Consider the following 6478-nt stretch of genomic DNA (forward strand, 5'->3'; position numbering starts at 1 on the left):
TATAACAAAAGGGAAAATGCTTCTCGTGGTAAGACTGGATTTTAAGATTACACACATTTTGGCTTCAGTAAGTCTTGGGCGCAAAGCTATGATTTATCAGAGATTTGTTTGCATTCTTGGGCATGTTTTGGGCCAATATAAAACCAGTATAATAAGTATTATAGAAACACAATTGAAAACTTCAGAATGTGGTTGAGTACACCTTAGAATCAATTTTATATCTCAAGGTAGACTTACATTTTTCTCTCATTTTGTTGAAAATGTCTGGTTTTTACTGGGATGCAAAGTCTGAATTACATGCCAGATCATTTAGCAGCAGCTAATATTTCAAGCTATTATTTGTTCTTCTGTTCTAGATTAACAACATAGCTGAAGTAAAAGTCAAAGAGAAGTAGGTAATTTCTGAGTTTAAAAAATTAAATGCATATTTCATAGTAACTGAAGATCTGGAAAAACTGTATCACACACCTTTTAGTTAACAGTGATTTCTTTTCTTTGTACAGACTCAGAGTGAGCAATGACCATCTACAGAGAAACAACAGTTTCCAGCCAGTAAATGTGTTTGGTTACTTACTTCATGAGTATCCCAGGATGGAAAGAAAGATTGTTTTTGCCTCATCCAGTTCAAAGATCAACAATATAATTCCCTTTGGTAAATTCCAACCTGGAAAACAATGAAGGAGAACAGTGCCAAGGACTATTTAGTTAAAGCACACAAACCAAAGACCTTTGAAGAAAGCCAACTGAATGAATGGATTACTGAGCTTATTTTGTACTCTAAAAAAATAATTATTAATTTTTTTTCCAAAACAAAATCATATTAAGAAATCTTTTGAAAAGAAAGAACACATACTTAAATTCTGTATACATAGATGTATTTAATTTCATTTTCCTTTAAAAATAATGTGTAGCTAGAAAAATCCACTGACTGAACAAGATTGCTTAAACTTGAGCTTTATTTCATCTCAAGCAAGAACCTCCACATATTTCAATGAAAAAACCCTTCTTCTCCCTATTCTTCTGACAATTTGTATATGAGAAGCCTATTAACTGAGTTTATGACTTCCAAAACATAATTTCCATAGCCTCTGGTTTTTTTTTTTATAATCAAGACCACATATAGGTCCTATACTCTCCCTAGAAGGAAGAAATTGCTTTCTGCATCTGCCTAGAAGTCTCATGTCTTTGAAAAACATCAGAAACACAAAGCCCCCTCTATCTAGTCAAAGGAGACAGAGGAATATGGAGTCTTTAACAAATAGAGTTTTTTAATAAATGTTGCTGAAAAGAGCAATCTAATAATTGTAACTAACATCATGGAGAACAGAATAAACATATTAAATTCTTCTAAAAATATTAAAGAATAAAAAAAAAATGTACATAATACCTGCTTCTATTTTTTACATTTTACATTTTAAACATCTATTACTTTCCCTGGGGATTTTTAATAAGCCTATGAAAGGTAGGAGATTTGTGTTTGTCTTCCCATAGTATAAAATAAAAAATAAATAAAGGTCTGAAAAATTATTGTTAATTTTTTTTAACTGTGTAGCTTAATGTATTAAAATCTATTTTATCTCAATTTATTACTTATGCCTATTAGTCCTACAATTGCAGATATACAGAAGTCTAATTGAAATACGATTTTATTTAAATCCTCTTTTTTTTACAAGAAACTTACAAAAACACAACATATGTGATTTTTTGTTTACAAGATAAGCTCAGTAAGTAACAGTTATACTAAGTTTTTAGCTTTTTGTTTGGAATTACTTATATTGGCCTACAGCTATATTGCCTATATATATTACTTTAATAACTGTGCAAGTCCTAGAAGGAAGAGCTATGGTTCTCAATCACATAACAGAATAGAGAGAAAGAGAAAACCCTTTATTCAAAAAAGAACTGAAGTTGTGTCACAAAAAAAGATTTCCCAACTCCTCAACAATACTACACTTTTAGGCCCATGATGTGATTCTTGGGCGTGTCCCACTTCAGGACCAGGAATTTGACTTGGTGATTCTTGCAAGTCCCTTCCAAACCAGGATATTTTATGATTCCATCCCTCTTTCTGCTTTACTTCTCTGTCCTCAAATGATTATGGAAAAGTTTGATAAGAATGGTTAATACTGTGGCAAATAGTATACCATTTTATGTAGACTCCTTTAGCTAGTTTCATGTTTCTGGGGTTTTGTTGTTGCTGCTGGTTTTGTCTGTTTGTTTGTTTTTCTTTTGGTTTAGTTTGAATTGTTTTCCTATATTACCACACGTATGTGAACTGGTATATACACTGTAAATTCCCACATTTTCAAGCATTTCAGCAATTTACAACACCAAATTGAAATTTGGAAAGCTTGAAAACACTGCAAATCTACAAATATTAAAAGTGGTATTTCCCACAGTTACCTTAATGACAACGCCCTATTAGGCCTCTCACAGCTGAGGCACGTGATATTTGCGTCAGCATGTCTATGTCTAGAGAATGCACACATGAAGCAGATTTCTAACAAGAGGTTAAAACTTTATGAAAAAAGAAATATATTAACTGGGATAGTGTCTGTAGCTTTCTGAATGGCCTACTTTAGCTTTAGAGTGAATCATCCTTCTGAAACACGTTGTACTTTTTCTATTTAGAGTTTCTCTCTGAAACATATTTACTCAAGGAAAAACTGTGACCTCAAAAAGTAGAGAAAGAGACCAGTTTCAAGAAGCATCAATGGTACTATGAGAGAGAAATCTACATGAAAAGGGTGAAAATTCAGTGCAATTATGGTCACTATGTACAAAAAATCAAGAGATATATATAGATATATATATATATATCTTGATTTTTTGTACATAGTGACATTTATTTTCATTAAGGAATATATATATATATATATATATATTCCGTAATGAAAATAAATTTCTATTTTATAAATCTCAGGCAAGAAAGGCTAGCTCCCTGCATCATCATAAGAAGAGGATATATATATATGATCCAGTCTATTAAACCTGAACAGAATAATAGTATCAATGCAGATGACATAAAAATTGATAATATTTTATTAAACTATTATAAGAACTTTGTAAAAGTTAGTGACTAAGGTTTCCATGGAGGAGACAGATTTATTTTCAGTGAGGCAAAATTTGTCATCCCTGACTAAAGACAAAGGTACAGAATCTACAAGACAAAAAAAATACAGCCATTAAGTGCTCAAAGCACAGGCAGTGTTCCAGGATATGATAGGCTGCTGAGAAAGATTTATAAAACCTTGTATCATTTTGCCTAATTTTGCATTTTTATTAATTTCATAATCTTCTGGATGTTAATTAAATGAACTAGGAGATTCCCATGTGCCACAAATTGTGTCCAGGATGACTCAAAAGCTGACACAATTTTCTCAGAGCTCACCTGCATTATGAACAATTCTACATCATTTGTGCACCACTGAAGTCTTGATGTCAGGCATTGTCTTCTGATTTTACTCATTTTTAAATATTAAATGTACAAGTAGCTGAAGTGCCAGTTCAGTAAACATGATTCTTCATCCAAATTTCTGTCCTAAGTTTCAACAGATGTATCATCCTCCTTGCATCTTCCTGGCTCCGTATTCCACCCTTGTAGGTTGTGCCTGCAAAAACACATGCTATTTTTCCAGTAAAGCAGAAGACTGTGCAAAAATAAATATTTCCAAACAAGTCAGGATGCCTAAAAGTCAAAGACATCTGAAACTGTCCCTAAACATTATTTGAGTAAGTTTGAAACACATTCTGAAGTTAAAATTCATGGGAATGTAAAAGTTGTGTGCTACAACAAAATTCCATGAAAGAACAGTTTGTCTGCCTGCTCAAAGACTCTTATCCTGCCTAGATATAAGGAGTTTGGCTACTTATATAAGGTATAAGGAATATGACTATAGAACACACACTAAAAAATCCCATACCCCAGAAATCAGAATATATTTGCTTTACAGTTCCAGTCTGTTTTAGAGACATAACTGATTTCACAAATGTGAGTTGTATGTCCATATCCAGACAAATAAATGGACATATACTAATTATATTTGCATTAAGGATGATAGTGAGAAATAGGAAGTGATAGAGGTGAACTTCTATTTTTCATATGGTTCAGATATTTTTGCGTATGCTCCCACAATTAATAAAATTGCTTTCAGATTGAGACTGCAAATTCATTGCTTTTTGATTCTTTCTTTTGTACTACTCCATATCAGGTAATTTTATTCAATACCCAGTCCCACACTAGAATTTGGACATATCTTTCAGTGGGAACTGGCTTTATATGGATTTCATCCCCTCCCTCCCTGAGCTGCTCTGTCTTCCATTACTTTCTTTTTGTAATATACTAGCACATGCTAGGTTACTTACTTTCTTCTTGTTTTTATTTCTTTCCACAGCTTCACAGACTGAGGTGTTTTAGAGAATTCTGTAAAGGGTAGAAAAAGTTAGAAAAATGTACTTACCTGGTATTACTATTGCTCCTGAGGACATGGTGGGATGAACTCATCATCACAAGATGATAGGAAAGATGTCTGGGGATACAGCAGAACTTCTTTAATTAAAATTTCCCACCGGCAAATGGGAGAATGGAAGTGAAATGCCAATAAAATCTATTCTGTGGGCTGACATCTGTCTCAATAATTGACAAAGACAGAAAAAAAGTCATGATTTAGGCAGGTAATGATGCATTTCTATCAAACACTTTCCCACAGAGGTTTCTGAGAATAGCCAAAGGAGTTTAAAATTTACCTCTCCCATCAGAGACTCTCTAAGTTTCTGTAATCTCTGTGGTAGGCCTCTTTTGCAGCAAAATAATTGAACACTGCCTGAGAAGATTCACTTCTCTAACTAGGGGGAGGACTGAAATCTTTAATGCAAAAAGTCCCAACTACTTGTTATTTGAAGAAACATGTGTTACAATACTAGAGAAATGAAAAAAAAATTGTATCAGGAGTAATATGCATAGGGGGTTCTATTTTCACCTATTCTCATATCTCAGAAGTCTGTGAAGACTTCTGAGATATGAAAAGAAGATGAATGTGAAAAAATGTGTTCTCTTCATAAACTACTGTTTTTCTCTTCCCTTGAACAAGTCCAGGCTGATAGAATAAATTCAGAATGTAAAACTCAGAATGGCTCTTGCAGGTCACAGACTCCAAATTCAGAACTGGGGAGGCTTCTGAAAAACAGTTAATGGAATAATCACTCTAATCTGCCAGTTAAAGAATTGCTGTGAAAAGGTCTAGGAAATATCTAGTGACTCAGAGCAGCTGAAGATTCATGCCATATGGGCAACTTGTCTCAGAATTTTTCTCCCTGATCTTGTAATCCATGTACCTTTAGAAACCTTCTCTAAATCTTAGAAGAATAACCTAGGATTTGAAGATAATCATTTTATTAATAAATATTTTTCATTAACATAGCCATTAAGGAAAAAGTGAGTTCAGGAAGCAATGATATATTATGAATCAAATTAATTAACACGATGAAACCATAATCCTTTAATCACTAACACTCTTCTGAGTTTTATTTACTTATTAGAACATACAGACTGATTTAAAACCTGATATGAAATCCAAAAAAGGCAGACATGCACAGCTTAAAACAAATCTATCTGAAGTTGGCAGAATTGGGTCTTGATCATAAAGTAATAGAATTACTAAGGGTGGAAAAGTCCTCCAAAATCATGGAGTCAACATTTGACTGATGACGACCATGCTAACTAAACCATAGCACTAAGTGCCATGACCAAACACCTTCAGGGATGGTGGCTCCACCACTTCCCTGGGCAATTCATTCCCAGGCTAAACCACTCCTTCAGTAAAGAAATTCCTCTTGATGTTCAACCTTAGTCTCCCATGGCACAACTTGAGGCCATGTCTTTTTTTCCTGTCAGTAGTTGCCTAGGAAAAGAGCCTGTCTAGAACCTCCTTTCAGGGAATTAGAGGGTGATAAGGTCTCCTCTGAGACTCCCTTTCTCCAGAACAAACATTCCAGCTCCCTCAGCTGTTCCTTGTATGACTTTTTCTCTATACCCATTACCAGCTCTGCTATTGTTCTCTGGACATGCTGCAGCTCATCCATGTCTTTCTTGCAGTCAGGGTCCCAAAAGGATCACAGGACTCAAGTTGTGGCCTCAGAGTAGAGTACAGAGGGGACAATCACTGCCCTGATCCTGCTGGTCACATTATTGCTGATACAGGCCAGGATGTCATTGGCCTTCTGGCCACCCCCACTTCTAGCTCATGTTCAGCCCTTGTTAACCAGCACACCTAGGTCCTTTTCTGCCTGGCTGCTCTCCTGCCCCTCTTCCCCCAGCCTGTAGCACTTCACAAGGTTGTTGTGACTCAGGGGCAGGATTGGATGCTTGGCCTTATTGAACCTCACACCTTTGCCCTTGGCCCATTGATCCAGCCTGTCCAGATCCCTCTGCAGAGCCTTCCCTCCCTCCAGCAGATCAACACATCCATTAAATTTAGTG

General features: G+C 35.1%; 1 long non-coding RNA gene across 1 annotated transcript; it reads right to left on the reverse strand.

The window, feature by feature from the left end:
* Positions 1–574: 574 nt before the first annotated feature.
* On the reverse strand, positions 575–4552 carry LOC143692009 (uncharacterized). The gene is made up of 3 exons (XR_013179859.1): positions 4461–4552; positions 3392–3611; positions 575–664 (listed from the first exon to the last, which is right to left on the reverse strand). It is a non-coding gene; the product is annotated as an uncharacterized LOC143692009 (long non-coding RNA).
* Positions 4553–6478: the final 1926 nt, after the last annotated feature.

Source organism: Agelaius phoeniceus, chromosome Z (assembly GCF_051311805.1).
Source record: "Agelaius phoeniceus isolate bAgePho1 chromosome Z, bAgePho1.hap1, whole genome shotgun sequence".
In the NCBI taxonomy this organism is placed as follows: domain Eukaryota; kingdom Metazoa; phylum Chordata; class Aves; order Passeriformes; family Icteridae; genus Agelaius; species Agelaius phoeniceus.